The following is a 10,505-nucleotide window of genomic DNA, read 5'->3' as shown; positions in this document are numbered from 1 at the left end:
TTACAGTAAAGGTATTTTGTGTTTCACGGGAGCAGATTCCGTTTGATGCAAATAGCCCACGCCTCTAAAACGGACCAATCAGCTGCAGAGCTCTACAAAGAGCTGGTAAAGTTGATACGCTTGATTATTAAAGCATTAATAATCATTAACGGAAAGTTGAACAGAGCCCTTCCAGCAAAATGAGCCTACAAGCTAGGCATAAAAGAGCATAACCGTGGCCATTCTATGGCGGTACATTGGCGAGACAATAGGCATTTTTTCCTTTTTTTTATGTATATCTATGAAGTTGTTTGAGTGTGCTAAATAAACTGCTTTTGCGAGGAAACAGCTCATCGCTTAACGAATTGTCCGCTAATCTTCAACATGTTAAACACTAAATCCATTTTGAATGAACGAGTTTACTACGACACGGCCAATTTTGCGACAGGTAAGTATCAGTTTACGGCTCTCGCCATTCATTTTAGTGACAGGCTCGAGTACTGACAGACAGACAATGCGCAAAGATCGCTGGCTTTGGAAGGATGCGTCCTCCGGTCGTCGCATTTGTCGGCCGCATACGTCATCGAGGCTGTCTCGTTTAATTTATTTATTTATTCATTTATTTTTTGTCTTTCTTTTTCTTATTTTTTTTTAATCTATTTTCAATGTCTTTTATGTGTATATACACTCAAATTTATACAGTCGTTAACCTTTTTTGCATTGCCAATTAAAAATAATAAACTTTTTATATCGAGATGTATACATGTATACCGGTATACCGACAAATGCGGCCGCCGGAGGACGCATCCTTCTAAAGTAGACACTGCAACAGTCAGTTACTGTCGAAACTATCAAGTAGAGCGTTACACTCTCCTGTGCAGTGGTGTCTCCGGGTCATTATTTAGTGTGGGGCAAAAACAATCACTTAAAAATAAATTATTTGACCGATATTTGAAACATTGATGAATAATGACAAATATTGTCATCTTAAAAGATAAAAAGAAACATGAAACACATTTTAACGTAGTGCATCAGTTTTTTCCTTCACTCTCTGTGAACTTGTGCATGTGTATATGCGATTCAACCGTTTAGTTAAAAATGTGGAGATAGAATTGTTGCATATTAACATTCAAATGGAAAGATATTTACAATTAGAAAGTTGGTTCACAAATAAATTGAACAAGATCCAAAAATAAATGTAAGGAGTTTCAACCAAAAAATCTAATGAATTCACAAATAAAAAGAATGAGATTTGCAAATAAAAATATTATTTATAAATTTATTTTTAACTCACAAACACAACTCTGTCCAGCATTCATTTGTGAATCACATGCATTTATTGATTTTGAAACAAATCTAGCATCAAGATGTGCAAACAAATCTACAAATAGGTGGACTCCACCCATTGTGTACTAAAGCCAATCAGAAAATGGCCATGTTACTCAGACCAAGCTTCTGGATTGAAATGTGTCCCCAACACCTTTACTCTTAATGTTACATGACAGATCCAAATATTACAAAGTGTACAAGATCTGCTATGCCAATAATTTGATTTCACATTATATTAATGTATTTAATAAAAGCAGTTGAAAGGAAATATTCATTAGAATTTAGCATTTTAGCACTTTTGTGTGAATGTTTTAGGAGGTACTATTATGGGTCCCTTTCTAAAATACAGCTTCATGTTCTGACAGTGATAATTGCCTCATTGGTTATTGCCATTTTTTCAGATGTTCCCCTGTGTACTGCCCATCAACTTTGAGCACTTGAATCACCTGCTCCAAAACTCAGTGGCTCCAGCTCCAATACAGGACACCATTTAAAATGTGTAATATGAGATTGTTTATTTTCCTGTTATGTGTTTTACAATGTCATGCCTGGAAATGAAAGTGCAATACAAAACATTGTCATTGGATTTACTTACTTAAAAATAAAATTCTGTCATTAACTCACCCTTACCCATTTTAGACTTTTTAAGACCTGAATAAATAAAATTAATACTATATCTCTGTTCCAAAACAAATCAATACTAAATCAAAATAAATCATGCATCGCAGACTCTTCCGTAAACAGGCAGGGCACACATTCAACATGGCCTTAACATTGCTTATCAATATGTCTACCCTGTTTAAAGTTTAAAATACTCAAGACATGTTTTCTACAGATATATCACATTCAAATTGGTTTATGTACCATTATATAAATAAATACAAATTAGAGGTAGGCCGATATTGGATTGTGCTGATTCAATAACGCTTTGAAAGAAAGCCAGTTAATTTGCCAATAGTTTTTTTTTTTTATGTATTAGAACCAACTTAACTCTACAACAGAGCACTTCAGCGTGTCAGCAATCCTCTGCTACTCACACCACTCTGTTTTAAACATTGAGTCAATGGTTAGATGGTGTGGTCCATTCTTTGTATCCAGGCAAACAATATTAAGCACTAGTTCAGGGGTCGGCCTCCTATGGCACATATGGTGGAGGCGTAATCACTGGAACGCCAGCAATGGTGAGAGAGAAGTAGACTATTTTATTTATATAAATTATGCACCTGCATTCCAGTCTAGATCTTGATATAATTCTTCTTCATGATCAAGCATCGTGTTTTCATGAGCTGAAACAAAAAGTTAAAATGTGACGAGACTGCAGTATACCCAACAGACTCGTGCAGAGCATGAAAGCCATTCACGCATCACGAGCCAACCGCGCTACACTTGCGTTTAATCGCGTGATTAAACGCGCCTGCTTTGCTTCGGTCAGGCTGTGCAGATGACAGCCTACATTCCGTGTTTCAGTGGTCTCTTTTTGCTTTCAGAACAACACGTAATCCTTGAGATTTCCAACCCAGCATACAGGTACACCCTCCTACCATGGTCACACTCAAAATTGCATTAAAAGATTAAAAGAGAACACATAATGTGATAAAGTCTATTAAAGAGTCTATTAAAAATATAATTAAACCTGGAAATGAAGATTTACAATTTTGCAGGTACGATTTACCGAAAAAGGCTAAATAGTTGATCGGCTTGTGATGCGCGAATGGCTTGCAAACACTGACCAGGAAAATTTTAAAAATGTCACTCCATGTCAAAAAGGTTGCCGACCCCTGCACTAGTTGGTACATTTAAGTTTTTTTCTCACTGCAATGGTTCTCTTGATATCACACATACACTGTGCAAACTTTCTCCAAGCACTAACTCTGTTCACCCCACACTGGTCTCCCACCTTGTCTCACACTTCTGTCTCACACACCTAGGGTGCTTCTTATTTCCTAAATTTTGCTTCCTCATTTCCTCACTCCTCTGTCCTTGACCCCGTGACCCGGAAACCAATCAAAGTCTTCCACCATGAAGGATGTATCAATTTGCTAAATGCACCATGAGGCAAGGATTGATGACCGAGGAAGCTTGAGCGAGGAAACACAGGACCACTAATCATGACCACGAGGAGGTTACCCCATGTGAACCTTCCCTCCCTAGCAACCGGGCCAATTTGGTTGCTTAGGAGACCTGGCTGGAGTCACTCAGCACACCCTGGATTCGAAGTCACGACTGCATTGTCAGTGTCAATACTCGCTGAGCTATCCATGCCCACCGTTTACTGTGCATCTTGAATTATTAGGTTTTATAATGAAAATATAAATTTATCAAGTTTCAACAATATATTGGAATGTGCTCCGATGTAATGCAGCTGTGAAGAGATGGTGCTCTGAAGTGACGCATGAGTCAGCTGGACATTCCATTTTACAAAAACATCCTCCTTTGATTCCTCTGTCCTTGTTTCCTTTCCGTGCATCCATTCTTCATTTCCTAAGTGGGTGGAGCAAGGAAACGAAGCAAGGAAAGGAAACAACAAGGATACACAATTTCAGAAATGAGAAGCACCCCTGGTGCACTCAAATGAGCAGCCATTTTATACTCTCAGGTTTGGGATTGGCGGCAGATCCTTAAAGTGACAGGGCACATTTTCTCTCCACCACAGTTTTTTTTAAACACTTTAAAGCAAGTCTGTTGGCTAAAAGGTATGATTTTTTTGGTTACAAATTTCAGGTTGTCATGCATGCAACTAGGGATGAGCATTCATCAATAATTTGGTATTTGAATATTTAAGCTCATAATATATATATATATATATATATATATATATATATATATATATATATATATATGTGTGTGTGTGTATCTCATGTCATGTTTTTGTTGAGAAAAACAAGCATATCCACGTGCTCAGTTAACTATGCTTATTTATACACACCAGTTTAAATTATGGAATGTCCCTTACCTCAGCTAGCATAGACTTTCTCGGATGCCATGTTTGTTATTTACAGAAATTTCACGGGAATTACGTTGCAACGGGGACGCTGTTTTCTGACGAGCTCCACATATACTGGAGTAAATTGTACACCACTTATCCAGTACATTTAAACAGGAACCCAGCTTTCTCACAGTAAGCCACATTCTCACAATAACCCGCTTTTTTGGTGTCCATCTGAACGTACTGACAGAAAGACAATACATTTATGTACATATATTTACACACACAAACACTGGAATTGAACATTACAACTGGAGTGCTTGCATTTTGCTCGAGTTTGTTATACATGAACATCCTCATTGCCACGTCATGGTGTTGTATCAGTTGTCTGGAACGGATACTCCTAGTCAGGATAAGAGCATTCTGCACAAATGATTAGGAAAAATAACAGTTACACTTTAAAAACAAGTCCATTACTGTATAGAAAAGATCTGTACTACTGATATTTTGTAGTGTCTAGTAGTGTGTTTGTTTGGATCTGCCCTGTAACATTAAGAGTAAAGGTTTTGATGACACATTTCAGTCCAGAACTTGGTTAAAATTAAAATAGCAGACTTGTACAATCAGCCAGGTTAGCTATAAAGCTAATGATCAGGACACTCTACAAATTGGCAATTGTACAGCGGTTGGTATTTAACAAGACACAACACATGTTTATAATCGAGAGAAAATTATACCAAGCTTAAATCACAGTATTCGTCTGATGACGTACATTTCTTTAAAGGTTTGCGGCCTTGGAGCTTGTCTGTATGTAATTAATTTCATGCTCATGAGAGCTGTGACTCTGGTCCCGCCCTAATAGTAAAACGAAGCATAATTGGTTTAAGATAGAATGTACTATGATTGGTCAAAGTAATGTGGCCATTATCTGATTGGCTTGAGTAAAGAATGGGTGGAGTCCACATATTTGTTGATTTGTGTGCACATCTTGACACTAGATTTATTTCAAAATCAACAAATGTGTGTAGCGATCTACAAATGCACAGGAAGCGATCCACAAATAAATGTGCACGATTCACAAATGAATGCTGAAAAAATATATATTTGTAAATAAATTTAAATATTTGTGAATTCACTTTATTCACTAATATATTTATAACATATATTTTATAAATCTTAATCTTTTTTATTTGTGAATTCATTTTAATTTTACGAAACTCCTTACAGTTATTGTGGATCTGATTAAATTTATTTGTGAATCAACTTTTTATATGTAAATCTCTTTCCACTTGTATGTTAATATGACACAAAAATAACCCCATAAATAGAACCTTGCTTTAGCGCAGCGGTTGAATGACAGGTAGAATTTGCACACTTGAACTCACTGGTTTCACCGGACTCAAACAAGAGGAGTCAAAAATCTATCATAAAAGCCAATCTACTGTCATTTATATGCCATTACTACATCCCTCAATGCCCTAGTAAATGAAAACAAGTATGACTGATAAAAAATAAATCATGACAAATTTTACAGAGTGTGACGAATAAATACTTTTTTCTAGCACAACCTCTGAACATGATACCACACAAACATCCTAATAATTTAATCTTAGCAAAACACTACTAAGATGTGCACATCCATTTAAAAAAACTCAAGTAAACATGAAAGTAAACCACAAATAGGCAAGTCGTCAAAGGGTGTGCATATTAACTCAATAACTCAAATGAAAAGCATAACAAAACAAATCAAAACGACAACAGACTTCCAATATTTATCAGTCATTATATTCTAATTCAAACAAATGCACCAACACAACACCTCAATACAATTCATGAAAAATGAATGGTGCGTTTAACTAATCCAACCAGCTGCCAGGGGTGGACCGAGTACTGAAAAATAATACTCAAGTAAAATTACTTTTACTTCTTAAAAAAATTAGTGAGTAGAATAAAAGTACCTGTCCTAAAACTACTCAAGTAAGAGTAAAATTGTAGCTCATTTTAAAGTACTCTTGAGTAGTGAGTATTGCGTACTGAGTTGCGAAAGTTATGCCCCTTTATAATAAAATCTCTATGCTGCAATTTAAAAATGTAGCACACAAACTATAATTTACATTCCCTTTCATGACTGTTTGCCAGAAATAATTAAAAATATAGGTATTTTATAGGTGCTTGTGACTGACAACTTTTAAAATACATCTATCTTATCTATGATAATGTAAACTACACACTACATGAATCTGATTTAAAAATAAATATAATGGCAACATTATTACAGAAGTGAAAAGATAAAGTTTTTTCATTATCATAATGTATGAAACAATTACATTAAAATAAGTTTATGTGCAGGGTCTAAATGTCCATTAATGCCGACTGAGAGGGTTCTTGTTGCGCATGAAACATGTTCACAACAATGCAAGGAATGCAACAAAATAAAAAACACAAAAAAACAGGGTCTATTTATCAGAATTTCTAGCAAAAATCGACTTAATTATTTATCTGTTTCTCACCCACACCTATCATATCACTTCTGACATGGATTTAACCACTGGAGTCACGTGGATTAGGCTACCTGTATGCTGCCTTTGTGTGCTTTTTGGAGCGTCAAAATTGTGGCATCCATTCACTTGCATTGTATGGACCTCCAGAGCTGAAATATTCTTCTGAAAATCTTCATTTGTGTTCTGAAAAAAGAAAGTCATACACATCTGGGATGGCATGAAGGTGAATAAATGATGAGAGAATTTTCATTTTTGAGTGAATCATTTCTATAAGTAGCACATGGGGGGCTATATTGTCCTCCTTTTGAGATACAATGTTCCACATTGATTTAGTTCTTGTATATTTTAAGCCCATCAATAATTGTGTTCTCATTCTAATACATGATGCACAATTGAAGTTTGTGACTGGTGGAATGTTCTGCCTGGAGTATTGCTCAACAAAGATTGACACTTGAACTATCAGGCATTAGAAAAACATGATAAAGGCTAAGCATAATTCTAAATTATTTTATCATCTCTACTTTCCTGGTAATGTATTATACAAATGAACATTCTCTATACATCAGGGGTCAGTATTAGGACCTTAAAAAAAGTCCTGCTCAAGTTATTCAGCCAAAAGTAGTGAGTGGTTTTCTCGTTTCCTTGTTATTGTTGATAGGTTAGTAGCCTTTATATGACATAGACTAGACAATTTGGTTACATGTACACTTCAAGACCAACATTTGATATGTCCAATAACATACGTTCACTTTCGACCACATTATTGTATTACACATTACACATTTACATTAATGCTTCATCAAGATGGTCATTGGTGGAATTATAAAGTGTATTTGATCGTTTAGGCAAGTACCCCAGACGTCAATCTTTTATATTTTATCTAGATCAACCGACCAGTGGTTATCTTGCTATCACGATCGATGTTATGAACACCCTTGTTCTAGATGTAGAATATAGGCTAAGTTTTGAAAATTACTCTCTCTTTTTTCAGATAAACATCAGGATTGTTTTATCGATCAGCCCTATTGATAACATTACATTAATCTCTCACAGCAGCCCAATAGTCTCAGTGATAGAAAGCTATTTTATAGACACCGAATCTAGTAAGCAGGTAAAAAGGTAACTGTAATCAAAGGGCAATGTTTTTTACTGAATAAATACCATAGGATGATTTCCAGTGTTCACACAGCATGAAAATTTGAAACATTCTGAATATAAGCATGTTTCATTAGATATATTAGAGGTTTCATTGCTTTCCATGCTGCTAGAACAGGTGAGTTGAAGACAATCGTCAGTGAACAATATGTTTGCCCTGGGTGGTATGTCTTCTGCCATTACCTCCAAATTTCAATGTTTGCAGTCGCTATATACATCAATGAATTGCATCTTTTTTCCTGGGGAACTATAGTGGAAGTGTTCGATAGAATTTTTGTCAAGTATAAGGTATGTACACAGCAAATTATTTAAAAAAATGTACCTCCCCTGAGAAAAATTCACTGGACAAAAAGTGAGCAAATCACCATGGTCTCCAAATAAAATTTGTAGAAGGAGCATGTCCCTTCATAACATACAATGATCAGCCACAACATTAAAACAACCTGCCTCATATTGTGTAGGTTCCCCCTGTACTGCCAAAACAGCACCAACCTGCAATAGCATTCTGAGATGCTATCCTTCTCAACACAACACATGCTTTGTACAGAGCGGTTATCTGAGTTACCGTAGACTTTGTCAGTTCGAACCAGTCTGGCCATTCTCTGTTGACCTCTCTCATCAACAAGGCATTTCCATCTGCAGAACTGCCCTTCACTGGATGTTTTTGTTTTTGGCACCATTCGGAGTAAATTCTAGAGACTGTTGTGCATGAAAATCCCAGGAGACTAGCAGTTACAGAAATACTCAAACCAGCCCGTTGCAATGGGGATGCTGCTTTCTGACGAGCTGCACATATATGAGAATAAAGTGTAAAATGCTTATCCAGTACATTTAAACAGGAACCCAGCTTTCTCACAGTAAGCCACTTTCTCACAATAACCTGCTTTTTTGGTGTCCATCTGAACGTACTGACAGAACCATTTGCTCAAATAATTGTATCAACTCAACAGCGCTACCCAGTGCATTCTATTGTAACTGCCAGTTTTAGTTTGTGTGTTCAGGATTTAACATGCATCTCTCTGTATATATGGCCAGCAAAGCAAAACTTTGCGAAATGCATGCACATCCCTACACAATATGAGCAGGTGGTTTTAATGTTGTGGCTGATCATTGTATGTTATGTACATACACATAGTAGTTACACATTTACACAAAATACCCATAAACACAAAAATTATTAAAATTATACTAACAAGATGATTCTCAAGTATACTGCCAAGCATCTCAGAATAACATGAATAAAATAATAAAACAAGCAATTCAAATAATAATACCATACCATAGAGCCAACATTAATTTCCATTTAAAAAAATAGTGTGGTTTAAAATAATCACTGCCATTGGAACAAAATTGTTTTATTTATATTTTTTTTGTCCATAGGGATTTTAAGTCTACACCTAGATGGGAGCATCTCAAAAGTAGAGTGAAGGGGATGAGTATAATCATTACATATCTCAATTGCCATGTTTTCCATGAAATGAAAAAAATAAATACTGAAGTGCAGATTGTTTATGCCCAATGATCTTACTTGCCTGGTTAATGACTTGTGAGAGAAAATTCTTGTTTAACTGTAAGATTTCCATACAATGACACAATATTAAATTTAAGAATGCTTTCAATCATTGATCTATAACCCATGTTTAGAGTATGTGTACTAATATTGAAACTCTTCAGTTTCCTGAGGAGAGCAAGGCAGTGCTTTGCCTTCTTGTGGATAAAATATGCATTACTTTGGAAGTTGAGTTTATCATCAATTATCATACCTAGATATTTAAAATTTGAGACCCACTCTACATCTTGGCCCTTTATGCTAACTGATTTATAAGTGGGGCCTATGCTTCCAGTTCTATTTTGGCAAACCAAAGGACAAGACTGCCAATATCCTTAAAATAAGAGGGGCTGTTCATTTCCTCCTGACATGAATCCAGAGACATATCATCAGCATGCTTTATAAGGGAAAGATTACCGTCATTACACTGCAGTTCATTGATATAAATAGCGGAGATAATAAACATCCCTGAGGTACATCAGAATATAAGACCAGGCAATCAGAGGCTGCTCCCTGAGCAATTCCTTAGAAACTTGCTACTAACACCCAAATCACAAGTGCTTTAGGAGAAGATGCGACTGATCAGTATTAAAGGCGGATGCAAAGTCAATAAAAATAATAAAAAACACAATATTAGGCAGGTGGTTTTAATGCTGTGGATCAGTGTATTTGCAAATATCACCAGAATTGGCTAGCCATCTAGCTATGGATACGTCTCCTTTCAAGGGTTTACAAGCAGTATGCTAATGTACTGTATGTATGTTATGAACATCAGCTAAATTGGTAGATTTTTCAGACTTTGGTAAATTCGAGCAGTTTAGATCAGTTAATCAAGCACCAGCTCTAAATCAGTTCTGGTCAAATTTTCTCCATCCTACATACATACAAATGTCATGACTCATATTGGATTTTAAGAGCATTCGGACACAATGGTAAGGCTCCACCCATTTGTTCAAAGAGAGAACAATCACCAATAACAAAAGACATTCATTCGAGGTGCAGCTGCAGGGTGTTCTGGTCAAGAGATAGGATGTGCAGAAAAAAGGCATATTTGACAAGGTAAAGG

Source organism: Xyrauchen texanus, chromosome 13, assembly GCF_025860055.1.
Source record: "Xyrauchen texanus isolate HMW12.3.18 chromosome 13, RBS_HiC_50CHRs, whole genome shotgun sequence".
NCBI lineage: Eukaryota > Metazoa > Chordata > Actinopteri > Cypriniformes > Catostomidae > Xyrauchen > Xyrauchen texanus.
The sequence above is the reverse complement of the archived record's forward strand: the minus strand, read 5'-3'. Positions refer to the sequence as shown.